The sequence below is a fragment of the Schistocerca serialis genome, chromosome 1 (assembly GCF_023864345.2).
Source record: "Schistocerca serialis cubense isolate TAMUIC-IGC-003099 chromosome 1, iqSchSeri2.2, whole genome shotgun sequence".
Classification (NCBI taxonomy): Eukaryota; Metazoa; Arthropoda; class Insecta; order Orthoptera; family Acrididae; genus Schistocerca; species Schistocerca serialis.
This window is the reverse complement of record NC_064638.1, coordinates 1,265,957,000-1,265,973,358: the sequence shown is the minus strand read 5'-3', so window position 1 is coordinate 1,265,973,358 and position 16,359 is coordinate 1,265,957,000. Positions and strand designations below refer to the sequence as shown.

At 43.0% G+C, this 16,359-nt stretch overlaps 1 pseudogene; it reads right to left on the bottom strand.

The window, feature by feature from the left end:
* Positions 1 to 504: 504 nt before the first annotated feature.
* On the bottom strand, positions 505 to 622 carry LOC126426270 (5S ribosomal RNA; annotated as a pseudogene).
* Between the last annotated feature and the right edge of the window lie 15,737 nt (positions 623 to 16,359).

Below are 16,359 nucleotides of genomic sequence, written 5' to 3'. Positions count from 1 at the left end.
GACTTGGAAGCTGTTTTACTGCCTACACATACTACATTTTGACAAAATTTATGTTTCATTTCTTGTTCTCATTACACTGACTTGAAACATTTAAAAAAATCTGTAGCAGGGTAGAGATGATTTACCTCCGATCAGGAAAGACGCCAATGGAGATACATCATATGATCATACTGATGAAGGATTGGGTCGGCATGTCCCTCGGCTCAACAATTTCAAAGTAGTCATTCTAGTATTTGTCTTCTTGTTACTGCTTAGTTTGCACAGAGTGAAGCACTAACTCAACAGCTCCGAACTCCTCCGTCCGAACATGCCTTGGAAGGTCCAGTGGTACCGACCGGTCGCCTTGTCATCCTCAGCCCACAGGCGTCACTTGATGCGGATATGGAGGGGCACGTGGTCAGCACACTGCTGTCCCAGCCGTATGTCCGTTTACGTGACGGGAGCCGCTGCTTCTTCATCAAGTAGCTCCTCAGTTTGCCTCACAAGGGCTGAGTGCACCCCGCTTGCCAACAGCGCTCGGCAGACCGCATGGTCCCCCACGCAAGTGCTAGCCCAGCCCGACGGCGTTTATCTTCGGTGATCTGACGAGAACCGGTGTTACCGCTGCGGCAAGGCCGTTGGCAACTCAACAACAGTATTGTCGTAATTTTGATAACTTAAAAGAAAAAGCTGTCGCTCTGTTTTAAGAACAAGAATTTATTTAAGAATAATATCAACATCATCAGAGATAAAGTGATGGACCGCCTTCATTCTGGCCTTATCGATCTCAATTGTTCTTCTGATGGTACTGGGTTGTCACATCTGGCGTGGCGGTTGCAGTCTCTAATTTAAGGGTGATGCCACCTGGTGGACTTACACATTGGTCGAGACGCGGCCGTCTGAAATTTGCTACACTAAAAAAGCCTGGAATGCAAACGAAAAATATCAGCACTGTCACCTGATGCCGAATGTGATTTGGTAACGGGACAAACGAGGAATAGAACTGTGGGAAATTCCGCCATAGTTACCAAATATGGTTTCCTTTCCTTGCACCTTTTCCCGCATGTAAACTACTGTGCGGCTGGATAAAGGCTTCAAGTCATCATGACTCCCTAGGTAAACGTCGACTTTCAGACGCCCGCTTTATGTGTGTGTGAAAAAATTCCTTAGAAAGCTGCTGTGACACCATCGTTCATTTTCCCCTTAACTTGGTATTTCATCGTAATACTGTTCATCCATTATTTTCTCTCTAAGCAACAACTGTCTTTCTACAGTGTTTTAGAATGTGTAATTACGTCTGTTCTACTGTAGTATTGAAATTTATGACTGCTTGCACTTTCGATTAAGTAACGTGGCAGCGTCTAAGATATAATTTCAAAGTTAAACCAGTATTTCAAAAAGGTTCTGTTGCACAGAAAGTACAGTTAGGAGCTGACAATAGCAACGGGAATGCGCCCTTTGAGACAACGACCCAGTGTGGGGCTGCAATTCATCCACGCCATCGAACAGACATTAATCCTGATGGTGCGCTGCACTGCTTTTAGCTGATTGCTTGTCGGAGCTTAGGTGAGTAATTGGCGGACTGACCAAGAGCACTGTGGTTTTCGCTCCTGTAACCTCTCAACAAGGGGTTTGCAGGCCAGCGCTGCAGAAGAGTAATGCGCTCTTAATAAGGCATTATGAGGGGTCCTCGTCTCCTACCGACAGCGCAGTATTTATTTTTAAAATATACTTTGATCAAACCTGACATCTGTATATAATACAGCACTGCGAAACTGACCTCTAGGAGCCACGAGAGGAGTATCCGCCATTTGAATAGGAGGCGCTAAATATGTGTTGCCAGTAGAGAGTAAGTGGCAGCAGAATGTGTCTGCCACGGGAGCTCGGTGACTGCGATGGTTACTCAATGTCACCTGAGTGACCAGTCCATCAGGGGCAGTTCAACGATTCTGAAGCTGCCCAGGTCGACTGCTGTGAGGTGGAAATGCGGAGGAGAAACAGAGCAAACAAAAGACCAGGCGCGTCTCATGTACTGACCAACAGGGACCATCGAGCACGAAACCAGTGGGACGATTCACTGGTCAGCTCCAAAATACTACTATCCGTCCAGCTAGCACAATGGCAGAGGTTTCGGAGTGGAAAGTAATGGCGTCCAATGCTCGCGCAGCTCCTTATAAGCCACACATTTCCGTAGTCTACGCTAAGTGGCACTTGAGGCAGTGCAAAGGGCGACTCCACTGTACGGTAGACTACGAAATAAGTGATTTGGAGCAGCGAATCACTCTACACCCATTTGCAATCCACTGAAAGTGATGGTTGTGGCGAAAGCCCGGGGAAAGTTTCCAGACATCAAGTGTATTTCCAACAGTAAGGTACAAAGGAAGTACGGCGTGAGGCATGAAGCACGGACGACTTTTTCACAAAACAAAATACAATATTTCGTTCCTTACCCGTCAAAGAATTTTGTTTAACTGAATAATACTGAAATGGTGTTGCCATTTTACAAATCTAAGGAGAGGTTTACTATACTAGGCCCGAAAAAAGCATGTTCTTTGATAATTTTTTTCTCGGGATATGTTATAGACATCAGTACCAAATATGGTCAAAACGTTTATTGATATTTCCTCTGGAGTTTTTCGACGGGAAATGTCGAAGAGCAAAGGCGGAAGTGCCGCCGGAACGAGACGAAACTTCGATGTAGACCTCCACGCGCGGCATGTCACAGGTCAGCCGGCTCGCCTGAAATCAAAATTGAGTTGACGTTAGCGAAGTACATAAGATTCTTTAGGAGTTGTACCTCGATTAAGTTATTTGGACCATAGGAAACGAAATGGCGGCCATTTGAAGAAAAAGGGGTTTTTTCATCGATTTTTCGACTTCTTCGGCCAAGTAAAAATATTTATAGTTGATGGATCGGAATAAAAGTGGTAAAACTCCTAGACAATTTATTTGGCCTCGTCGGGAACAAAGAATCATGCCAATCGGTTCAGTAGATTTGAAGTTACTATACCACGCGACATAAAAAAAAGTCATTTCGAGAAAAACGCGTTTTAAGTTTTGACTACATATAAATTCAATATTACGCAACGTACATTCAGTCTGCTATTCCGGATCAATAAACTAGTCCTTCCTCATAGAGGGCGTTCTGCTCGATCTTGGCCATCCTACGCTGCTCCAGAGCAGGCCGGTGACAAGCGGTTTTCGGCCGCTTGAATCAGGTGGTCGTCCGAATGCTTGGCGAACTGCGTCGAATAGAGTCCCAGGGTGACGGTGATCGTTGTCATTTATTTATTTATTTATTGATTTATTTAACCTGGCAAGATTAGGGCCATCAGGCCCTCTCTTACATCTAACCTGGCATTCTACTTATTTTACATTCATATGTTTTAGTAGGCATGTTAAACTACATCTAGTACAAAAAGTGAAATAAACAATTTGAAAGGTACACCTGGAAAAATACATACATATAGAGTTTATATTCTTATGTCATAAGTACTGTTATAATTAGACATTATTGAAGAGACAGATTTTAGATAGGAGTGCCGGCAGCAGGGAGTATGAGGGAGACTCATGGTGAAGGGAGGAGAAGAATAGATACATGATGAAACATAATTAAGGAAATATAAAGGAAAAGAAGATTGCGTGGCTAATAGAGAAAGATGAAGAGGAAGGCATCTCAGGAGCAAGATAGGAGACGCTAGCTTTGCTATTTGACAGATGAGGGGATTGTCCTTGTACATTAATTTTGTGGAGAACTTTGTGAGGATGATAGTAGGAAATACTTCAACTTCTTCTTAAAAGCAGCAGGAGATCGAATTTTGCGCAAGGTAAGGGGCAGTTTGTTCCAGAGGCGGACAGCGGCAACTGAGAAGGAGATTGCAAAAGTTTTTGTTTTGTGAGTGGACACAGTTAGGATACCAAATAAGAGTGACCTCGTGTTTCGATTATGACGATATGACAGGTTTTTAATCTCTGAAGCAAGGTACTGGGGTGCTTGCGCGATGAGGAGTCGGTGGAGTAGACATAGAGTGTGGTAGTCACGGTCATGGTCTTCAGAATTGATGAATACCCTTCGTTGAAGCTACTCACTGCCAGAAAAGTCGCAATCTCCACAGTCTTCGCACCAGAATGCAAATGCTTGGGGGCTAACTTCCAAACAGACGCTTTCAAACTTTTATTTGATTTTTGTCTCTCTCTTCCCAAGCACCGGTACAATAACTCGTCCTCCGAAAGAAAAAAACTGTTGCGTGAAAAAAGCCGTTTTAAGACAGGTGCATTTTTTTGTTCAACCGCAAATAACAAACATTTCCGTTCCGTATTCGGAAAAACCGTTTCAGAGGTGGATTCTAAACACTTTTATGGATCAAAATATGCAATTTAAAAAGAGTCGATTTTTGAACCAAAAGATAGTAAACCTCCCCTTAATGCTTGAAAACCAAATCTTCGGGATGATGGCAAGTTGCTTCCTGCAGTTCTTCAAGTGTACACGGTTTGTGTTCGTATACACGTTACTTGTTGCACATGGACAAATCTGGGGAAAGAGGAGGCCAACTAATGTCATCAAACCGGGAACTGACGCGACCCCGAAAATCAGTTCTGGATAGGTTCCATTGACATTCTTGCTGCGTCGTGTGGCTAAGGGCTCCCGTCGGGAAGACCGGTCACCTGATGCAAGTATTTTTAGCTGACGCCACTTGGGCGACTTGCGTGTCGATGGGGACAATATGATGATGATGAAGACAACACAACACCCCGTCCCTGAGCGGAGAATATCTCCGAACCAGCCAGGAATTAAACGTGCTGAAACCAAACTCGCCAGATAGGAACACGTTTTCCTCTTAGTTCAGGTAGGAATAATTCACTGGTCATCTGTCTATAACGTTCCGAGGTTACAGTTACAGTGTTCCCCTTATCGTCTTGGAAAAAGTATGGACTAACATCTGTACCAGTTACAGCACACTAGACAATCGCCTTGGGGCTATGTAATGGTCTCTGGTGCATTACTTTTGCATTTTCACTGTTCCAATAACAACAGTTCTGCCGATTTACCACATTATCCAAATGAAAGTGAATTTATTCACTCATAAACCACATAATCTTGTCATTTGGCTCAAGTATGGCCTCCACTTCTTGAGCAAAATTTTGTCGCTGTACACAATATCTAGGGTTCAATTTTCGCAACATTACCATTTTGTAGGGATGAAATCCTAGAGCAGCACGCAAAATACGCCTTACTGGACGATTACTGAGTCGTAGTTGAGCAGAACGTCTCCTAGCATATCGACCCGGACTATAGAGTTTGGCCGGCTGACCTCTTTCACCATTTTCTGCAGTGTGTACTGAGCGACGAGACCATGGCGGCTTTCTGTTCACCACTGCTCCACGTGTACGCCTCGATAGCTTAGGGCTCAGCGCGACGCAATGTCATGCCAAGGGCCCAAGTTAAATTCCCGGCTGGGTCGGAGATTTTCTCCGCTCAGCAACGGGGCATGGTGCCGTCTTCATCATCATCATATAGTCCCCATCGACACGCAAGTCGCCGAAATGTAGTCAACTAAAAAGACTTGCACCAGGTCATCGGTATACCAGACGGGAGCCCCTAGCTTCTCGACATTTCATTTCACTGTAGCTCGTAAACGAAATAATTCGTAAAATGGTGAACATGACTCGAAGTGGCTGTAGTTTCGCAAAGACCGTCGCCCCGATCATTCAAGTTAACAGCGCAACATGGTAGTATTACAAGCTGTTACTTATCTCTAATAGTTGCTACGTTTACAGGTGAATCTGGGTGAATCCCGCCAAACTTAACAGCAACAAGCTTCCATGAGATGACGAGGTACACTTAATACGTCGTGAAACTCTACTACAGGTGACCCACTCAAACTGGGTTAAGTGTGAGTGAACTCAGAGAGCAGGTTACTGTGGCCTAGCGCACATCACTAGCAGCTCGCAAGGAGAGAATATTTGTGGTGCCAACATTCTTGGCCATTTAATGAACTGATAAGGGGCAGGAAAGTTTTCTTGGTAAGTTACTGCCCTAACATTGAGCTGTGCGAGGTACTCTTCCGAAAAAAAGGGAAAAAGGGTGAGCAGTCATCTTAATTAAAAGGATAATTAATTAACAAAGATGTCTATTTGTTGAACATATAATGACTATTCATTCATGTGTGAGATTACAGGGTTATTACAAATGATTGAAGCGATTTCACAGCTCTACAATAACTTTATTATTTGAGATATTTTCACAATGCTTTGCACACACATACAAAAACTCAAAACGTTTTTTTAGGTATTCACAAATGTTCGATATGTGCCCCTTTAGTGATTCGGCAGACATCAAGCCGATAATCAAGTTCCTCCCACACTCGGCGCAGCATGTCCCCATCAATGAGTTCGAAAGCGTTGTTGATGCGAGCTCGCAGTTCTGGCACGTTTCTTGGCAGAGGAGGTTTAAACACTGAATCTTTCACATCACTATGCGTGAAACTTGCCCGCACGCGTTCAACCGTTTCTTCGCTCACTGCAGGCCGACCCGTTGATTTCCCCTTACAGAGGCATCCAGAAGCTTTAAACTGCGCATACCATCGCCGAATGGAGTTAGCAGTTGGTGGATCTTTGTTGAACTTCGTCCTGAAGTGTCATTGCACTGTTATGACTGACTGATGTGAGTGCATCTCAAGCACGACATACGCTTTCTCGGCTCCTGTCGCCATTTTGTCTCACTGCGCTGTCGAGCGCTCTGGCGGCAGAAACCTGAAGCGCGGCTTCAGCCGAACAAAACTTTATGAGTTTTTCTACGTATCTGTAGTGTGTCGTGACCATATGTCAATGAATGGAGCTACAGTGAATTTATGAAATCGCTTCAATCATTTGTAATAGCCCTGTATATATCCATGGATATATATACATCTTTCTGTATATGCTATATTCATTAAAATTTCCTCAGAGCTAATGAATATTAAAAGAAATATTGTTAATTTTAAGCTATTTTGTTTTATGCGTATAATGATTCACGTCGCTTCTTGGCTAACTTAATATTCGTATCACATGTAAATGATGTAGATGGAACATTTAATTTCAGATCTTTGATCTGTGCTTATGAGTTGGTTCTTTCGCCAGAACTTCTCGACTGAAACTTCTTTGCATGTAAGATTTCCATGAACTGCATTTCACTACATTTCTGTTCCTCTACTTCACCTTACGTCTAGTACTGAAGCGGCCACAGCCGCACCAAGCAAAATTATCTTAAGAGAGCCTGACTTCTTTTCATGAGGGTAGTCTAAAGAATTAATTTTCACGACTAAAAGATGTAGCTGCGGACATGAAACGTTTTGATAGTGTTAGCCTTCCTCTACGTATTCACCCTCGAAAGCGGCAAGTTTTTCCTCACTGCTAGTCATCATCCTGGGAGTAAAAACCTGAGTTTTGACTGTTCGCGGAACGTGCCACCATAAAAACCATTCCATTGCTGTTGTGAAAATTATCGCCACAAAATGGTTTCTTCATCCGATGGTGGTGGTCACTAGGTGCCATCCCAGAAAAATACCGAGGGTGGTGGAGGGTGATGAGTCAGAATTATATAGCCAAAGAAGCAGCATGTAGACTGTGTCCTGTGGAGAATGATCTGAGGTGTTTTCGTGGAGCTGAACGTCATCTTGGACTCGAACCTCGTACCGAGATGTCACTATAACGCTCCTTTGACGGTTCGCTCCTTGCCGTCCTAATGTTTGCACCACACGAGGGCGTCGCCAAGAAATTCTCTGTATCATCTTGAAGAATGATGGTGGGGTCTTCGCCTGATATCAGCAAGTTCCCATTTCTTCTAGATGTCTACATCTACATGGATACCTTGCAAATCACATTTAAGTACCTGGCAGAGGGTTCATCGAACCACATTCACAATTTTCTATTATTCCAATCTCATATAGCGCGCGGAAAGAACGAAATTTTCCTTGTTGTTATTGTTGTGGTCTTCAGTCCTGAGACTGGTTTGATGCAGCTCTCCATGCTACTCTATCCTGTGCAAGCTTCTTCATCTCCCAGTATCTACTGCAACCTACATCCTTCTGAATCTGCTTAGTGTATTGATCTCTTGGTCTCCTTCTACGATTTTTACCCTCCACACTGCCCTCCAATGCTAAATTTCTGATCCTTTGATGCCTCAAACATGTCCTACCAACCGATTCCTTCTTCTAGTCAAGTTGTGCCACAAACTTCTCTTCTCCCCAATCCTATTCAATACCTCCTCATTAGTTACGTGATCTACCCACCTTATCTTCAGCATTCTTCTGTAGCGCCGGCCGCGGTGGTCTAGCGGTTCTAGGCGCTCAGTCCGGAGCCGCGCGACTGCTACGGTCGCAGGTTCGAATCCTGCCTCGGGCATGGATGTGTGTGATGTCCTTAGGTTAGTTAGGTTTAAGTAGTTCTAAGTTCTAGGGGACTGATGACCACCGCAGTTGAGTCCCATAGTGCTCAGAGCCATTTCAACCATTTTTTTCTTCTGTAGCACCACATTTCGAAAGCTTCTATTCTCTTCTTGTCCAAACTGGTTATCGTCCACGTTTCACTTCCATACATGGCTACACTCCATACAAATACTTTCAGAAACGAATTCCTGACACTTAAATCTATACTCGATGTTAACAAATTTCTCTTCTTCAGAAACGATTTCCTTGCCATTGCCAGTCTACATTTTATATCCTCTTTACTTCGACCGTCATCAGTTATTTTACTCCCTAATAGCAAAACTGCTTTACTACTTTAAGTGTCTCATTTCCTAATCTAATTCCCTCAGCATCACCCGATTTAATTTGACTACATTCCATTATCCTCGTTTTGCTTTTGTTGATGTTCATCTTATATCCTCCTTTCAAGACACTGTCCATTCCGTTCAACTGCTCTTCCAAGTCCTTTGCTGCCTCTGACAGAATTACAATGTCATCGGCGAACCTCAAAGTTTTTATTTCTTCTCCATGGATTTTAATACCTACTCCGAATTTTTCTTTTGTTTCCTTTACTGCTTGCTCAATATACAGATTGAATAGCATCGGGGAGAGGCTACAACCCTGCCTCACTCCTTTCCCAGCGACTGCTTCCCTTTCATGCCCCTCGACTCTTATAACTGCCATCTGGTTTCTGTACAAATTGTAAATAGCCTTTCGCTCCCTGTATTTTCCCCCTGCCATCTTCAGAATTTGAAAGAGAGTAAGCCAGTTAACGTTGTCAAAAGCTTTCTCTAAGTCTACAAATGCTAGAAACGTAGGTTTGCCTTTCCTTAATCTTTCTTCTAAGATAAGTCGTAAGGTTAGTATTGCCTCACGTGTTCCAACATTTCTACGGAATCCAAACTGATCTTCCCCGAGGTCCGCTTCTACCAGTTTTTCCATTCGTCTGTAAAGAATTCGCGTTAGTATTTGGCAGCTGTGACTTATTAAACTGATAGTTTGGTAATTTTTACATCTGTCAACACCTGCTTTCTTTGGGATTGGAATTATTATATTCTTCTTTAAGTCTGTGGGTATTTCGCCTGTCTCATACATATTTTCGTACGAGCTCTGATTTCCCTTATTTTACCGTTGTGATAGTTTCTCCCTATGTAGGTCGGCGTTAACAAAATATTTTCGCATTCGGAGGAGAAAGTATGTGATTGGAATTTCGCGAGAAGATTCCGTCGCATCGAGAAACGCCTTTATTTTAATGATGTCCAGCCCAAACCATATATCATCTCAATGATACTCTCTCCCCTATCTAACGATAATACAAAACGTGCTGTCCTTCTTTGAACTTTTTCGATGCACTCCGTCAGTCCTATCTTGTAAGGATCCCACACCGCCCAGCACTATTCTAAAAGAGGGCCGACGATCGTAGCTCTGCCAAAAAAGCGCATTCTTTGGTTAGCCTTTCCCACAACATTTTCTACGTGATCCTTCCAATTTGAGCTCTTCGTAATTGTAATTCATAGGTAGTTAGTTGAATTTACGGCCATAAGATCTGTCTGATTTATCGAGAAGCCGAAGTTTAACGGATTTCTTTTAACAGTCACGTGGATGACCTCATACTATTTAGCGTCAATTACCAATTACATAACTGAGACGATATACCACAAGCATGCTGTTTCATTACAAGCTGCTTGTGTGGTACAGTGTCAAAACCATTCCGGAAATTCCTGGATCCCCACTGGCGACCCACAACAGTGGCATCCATCCACTGCAACCTCAAGCGGTGTAACCGAAGCAACCAAGGCCTGGAGCTGACAGCGGAATGTCACCAATTCGGCTCGCATCTGCACACAACAGTCACAGTCCCTATCCATACTAAAGACCGTAGAAAATTAAACTACCCAGATAAACGGTCTACCTGTACGTGTTGCGGAATTCTACTGTAGACACTGACAAAAACGCAGGACCTGTGTGTAATAATTTAGATTAATACGCAGAGATTCGAAAATATAACTGTCGAAGCACTCTGCTGAAACTAAATAATGCGCCCCTAATTAGGAACTTGTAATATGTCACAAAATAGGTTTACTTTCCGACGCAAACGAAAACGCGGGGACTGTGGCTATTACATATTAAATTGACACACAGGAACTCAAGAAACTAAACTATTAAAGTACACAGATGATATTATACAATTCGCTTCTGGTTAGGAACTCGTAAAAGTCACAAAATCGTTTACTTCCCTGTTGCTGCGTCTGTCTTGGCCGGCTGCTGCTGCCTGACTGGCTGACAAACGTCAACAAGCGGCCACTAGCTTTCGATTCGATCTTCTGCCTCGAGATCATCGTGATACATCCAACACTCTGCCACGCAGACAAGGTGTTTAGAAGGTTATCTGCACTGGCCTCACATAAAGCCAATATTTGAACTCCTGTGCCGGTTTACCAGACGCCGGCCGCTGTGGCCGAGCGGTTCTAGGCCCTTCAGTCCAGAACCCTCCTGCTGTTACAGTCGCAGGTTCGAATCCTACCTCGGGCATGGATGTGTGTGATGTCCTTAGGTTAGTTAGGTTTAAGTAGTTCTAAGTCTACCGGACTGATGACCACAGATGTTAAGTCTCATAGTGCTTAGAGCCATTTGAACCATTTTTAGGCATTCTGAATTTGTGAGAATGAAAAGTCGCGACACCTAGCGAGTAACGACCTTACTCATGTTCGGAATGCCATGCAAAACTTAGCGAACTGGTGAATGGCTGAGCTTAAGTTTTATCACTTCGACGTGATACGAGAGTGTTGCAGCACCAGCATCACCACATCTCCTGCGCTTCCAGGTTTTTCACAGAGGGAAGCCTCACCACTTCTTCGTGATTCAGACATGTCTGACGGCAATCACAGCGTATGCGCCACTACACCACGTGTCATTTGATGGTGAATTCTTGCCGCATACTCCACTGTCTTGCCATGGGTTGTTGCAGCGTTGTTCCATTCAAACGCAGAAATAGAATTCTTGCATGATACTCCATTTTAATAACTGCTTACGCCGTTTTGTTGTGGCTCAGCTGCTTTCGTGCTGCCATACTTTGGTGTGGGATTTCAATGTTTGTCACTACTGCAGACATGTAACTACAAACAAACAAAACATTCATTGCTTAACATGTACTTCATCCAGCTCTGTACACTTATATCTACACCTGCATGATTAGTCTGCAATTCACAGCCAAATGTCTGGCAAAGGGTTCATGGAACCACCTTCAAGCTATTTTTCGTATCGTTCCACTCTCGAAAATTGCGGGAAAAGCGCATACTTAAATCTTTCCGTGCGAACTCTGATTTCTCTTAATTTATTATTACGATATTTCTTCCTATGTATGTGGGCGCCAATAAAATATTTTCACACGCTGAGGAGAAAGTTGGTGGTTTAAACTTAATGAGAAGATCCTGAAGCAGCGAAAAAGTCTATGTTTTAATGACTGCAACAATACGTCTATCATATCTGTGGCACTCCGTTTCCTATTTTGCGATAATACAAAAGAAACTGCCCTTATTTGAAATTTTTCGAAGACGTATCTCATTCTTATCCGATGTGCGGATTCATCATCGCAAAGAAATACTACAGAAGTGAGTGGAGAAGCGAAGTGTAAGCAGTCTGATTAATAGACCTGTTACTTTTCCTAAGTGTTCTGCCAAAATCGCAGTCTTTGGTTTTCCCTCCTCACAAAGTTACCTGTATGATCGATCCAGTTTAAGTTATTCGTAAGTGTAACCCCCAAATATTTAGCTGAGTTTACAGACGTTAGATTTGTGCGATTTGTCGGGTAACCGAAATTTAATGGATTCATTTTAGTATTCATGTCGATGACTTCACACTTTTCATCATCGAGAGTCAATTGACACCTTTTTGTACCATACAGACACCTTGATTGAATCATTTTGCAATTCTTTTCAATCATGTGATGACTTTACAAGATCAAAAAATGGCTCTGAGCACTATGCGACTTAACTTCTGAGATCATCAGTCGCCTAGAACTTAAAACTAACTAACCTAAGGACATCACACATATCCATGCCCGAGGCAGAAATCGAACCTGCGACCTTAGCGTTCGCTCGGCTCCAGACTGTAGCGCCTAGAACCGCACAGCCACTCCAGCCGGCTTTTACAAGATCAGTAAATTGTCTAAGAGGGCTGTTCAGTTTGTCTCCTAAATTGTTTATGTAGATTAGGAACAGCAGAGGGCCTGTAATACTGCCTTTGGGATCGGAAAATATTACTTCTGGTTTACTCGATGACTTTGCGTGAAATATTTCGAACTATGGCCTTTCTGACAGCAAATCCGAGAACTTCACAGGCACTCAATAGGATTAGAACTCGCCTTGTGGGGAACGGTATCAAAGGCCTTCTGGAAATATAAAAATATGGAATCAGTTTGGCATCCGCTGTCGACAGCACTCATTACTTCACAAGAATAAAGAGCTACTTGTGTTTCACAAGAACGACAGTTTGAAAATCACTGTTGGCTGTTTGTTAATAAATCGTTATCTCCGAGGCAATTCATAATATTCGTGCACAGTTTATGTTCCAAAAAGCTACTGATAATCGACTTTAACGATAGGGATCTGCAATTCAGCGGATTGCTAGTATTTCCTGTCTAGGATATTGGTATGCAACTTTCCAGTCTCTGGGTACGAATCGTTTTACGAGAGAGCAGTTGCATGTGATTGATAACTATGGGGCTATCGTATTAGTATTGTCTGAAAAAATACGTGACTGGTACACAATCTGACCTTACCTTTATTGTTTTAAGGTGCGTCACTACACCGAGGATATCTGCTTGCAAGTGCTCAGGTTGGCAGTTTTTCTAGTTTGGAATTCCGGAATACTTACTACTCTTCTTTTATGAAGGAATTTCATAGTGTTTACTAGCTCTTCTTTAGCGGCTCTGTCATCAGTGACAGTGAAGGAACTACTTGCGTCTTGCCGCTGGTGTACTTTACCTATGACCAGACTCTCTTTGCGTTTTCTACCAGATTTCGTGAGAGAGTTTGGTTGTGGAAACCATTAAGGGCTTGTCGCATTGAAGTTCGTGCTAAATTTTGAGTCTCTGTAAAACTTCGCCAGTCTTTGGTCTTTATATCCCCGTAACGATGGACAATATAATTATATCCTGCCTGTGGATTATTGTTTACGCTACTACAACGGCCTGTCGTAACGCCGCCTTGCTAACACAGGCGTTCTGCTCAGCTTTATTGGAGAGCCGACTGTCTGGACACAGTGGTCGTCCGATAGCTAATGCGGCCGTGAACACCAGCAGAGTCCTGTGTGTCGTGGGGTGACGTCACAGGCACGTCCGGCCGAAAAGCATGCGGGCCGCGCTGCCGATGTGATTAGGCGGACACGCGGCAAATTACACGTCAGTAACGAACTGTGCCACCACATCCCGAGCGAGACGTCGAATACGGAGCTACACTGGCTTATGATACAGGTACTGCACTACTGGTACGGCTTCCAGGCTTCCAGTGAACACGATGTAGAACATAATTGTAATCAGAGATCGTATTTTACATTCCTTACACATGACGCGTTTCAATAATCATCAATTTCTTATATTTTGATAAAAGCAAAGGAGCTGAAAGATACTGTACTTATCAAAAAATGAAATCAAGCAGTAGATGAATACATAATAATATGCTTCCGAGCATCAATTAATTGAGCATTTTCTGGAAGAAATGTCCACTGGTACATGTGCCCTTTTTCGGGAGATTGTTTACAATTAATCGGCCGGCTATGTAGAGTATTTTACTAAGATTTTCATTACCTCAGTGCTAGAGGACAGGGCGACGTTTCCTTGATGCATGTGCGCTGCGCACAGCACTTCTCATTCAGTTTAATGTAGGGAGTTCTTACGAGCCGGTCAGAAGTACTTTGTTCTGAAATACAAAGCAGGTGATTCAGTATTAGGCTCACTAACACACTAAAGTCCATATACATCACTACGGCCTTGCAAACAGAAATACAATAATCAATAATTGAAAAACCTGAGACTGTCAACGGTGGCCTTCAACCCAGTAAAGCGAGAAAACGAAAAGGATGTCAGGGATCTGTTTACGTACACAGATGATGAAAGTAGTTCATGGTTACACAGTAAGCTTGAAGCTAGTCATCAGCACCCAGTTCTTGTCTCGAAAAAGCCATCCATGCAGGACAGAAGAAAAAGGACGAGAAAGAAACTGCTTTTCAATACCTAGAAACTATACCAGAGAGATTGTTCATCATAATGTGTGGACCACAGGACAGAACAGTTGTATTTTATTTCTTTAGTTTTATTTTGTTTTCAATTTACTTTCTGTTAATGTATTTTCCTACCTTTATAAGGGTTCCCTGATCGTAAATATTATGAAGAACAATATTGCTGTTGTTTTTTATCGTGTTCTTACAGTTAAAATAACATATGCTGAAAAAAATGTCGGCACATTATAACTTGATGACACTGATATATGGGAAAAGGCATTATATGTTTATCAGAAATATGGGAAACCTGGTTGGTAGGTACTCAGAGAGCGCACAGGATAAGGTTACGATTGTGGATGGGACCGTAAACAGTTACTGTGAGTTGCACAATCAAACACACAACTTTATCTTTCTAAGAAACACTTATTTACACATTGCTTTAAAGATCACAATTAACAATGAAGGCCTAGTTAAAGACAACTTGAGACGCTTTCTAAGCTGAAGGCCCAAAACCATACCAAAAACAAGAACGGCTGAAGACCTGGGGTATAAATCGAAAGCAATTAAAAACAGAAAGTTAAAATATCTTTTTTTTAAAAGAAAGGAAAAAGCAAGCAATTGAACAACTCGCGTATCGTATCAGTGACGCTCTCACCCCTATTGCGCGTCCACCCCGGTAGCTGAGTGGCCTCTCTGTAATTAAAAAAAATAAAAAATAATGAGTCAAGGGACCAACGATTAACTTGAACGGATGTCTTGTGACGTCCACCCAGACCAAATGCAACGAACTATATTGAAAAAAAAAAGTGTTCAGCGTGACGGATTGCCGTCCTACAGGCCCGGGTTCGATTCCCGGCTGGGTCGGAGATCTTCTTCGCTCAGAGTCTGCGTGTTGTGTTGTCTTCAACATTATTTCATCCCCATCCGGCCCGCAGGTCGCCCACTGTGGCGTCGAATGTAATAAGACTTGCACCAAGACGGCCGGACCTGCCCCGCAAGGGGCCTCCCGACCAATGACGCCAAACGCTCGTTTCCATTATCCCTGTTGCGCGATGACACGAAACGAGCTGCCCTTCTTTGCACTTTTTCGATGTTTTCCGTCAATCCTACCTGGTAAGGACCCCACACGGCGCAGCAATATTCCAGCAGAGGACGGACAAGTGTATTGTAGGCTGTCTCTTTAATGGGTTTATCGCATCTTCTTAGTGTTCTGCCAACAAAGCGCAGTCTTTGTTTAGCGTTCCCCACAATATTATCTATGTGGTCTTTCCAAATTAAGTTGCTCGTAATTGTAATTCTTAGGTATTTAGTTGAATTGACAGCCCTAGATTTGTGCAATTTATCGTATACCCAAAATTCATTGGATTTCTTCTAGTACCCATGTGGATGACCTCGCATTTTTCTTTGTTTCGTGCCAATTGCCACTTCTCGCACCATGCAGAAATTCTCTCTAGATCATTTTGTAATTGGAACTGATCGTCTGACGATTGTACTAGACGGTAAATTACAGCGTCATCTGCAAACAATGTAAGGGGGCTGCTCAGATTATCACCTAGATCATTTATGTAAATCAGGAACAGCAGAAGGCCTATGACATTACCTTGCGGAACGCCAGATATCACTTCTGTTCTGCTCGATGATTTATCGTCTATCATTACGAACTGTGACCTCTCTGAAATGAAATCACGAATCCAGTCACAAAACTGAGACGATACCC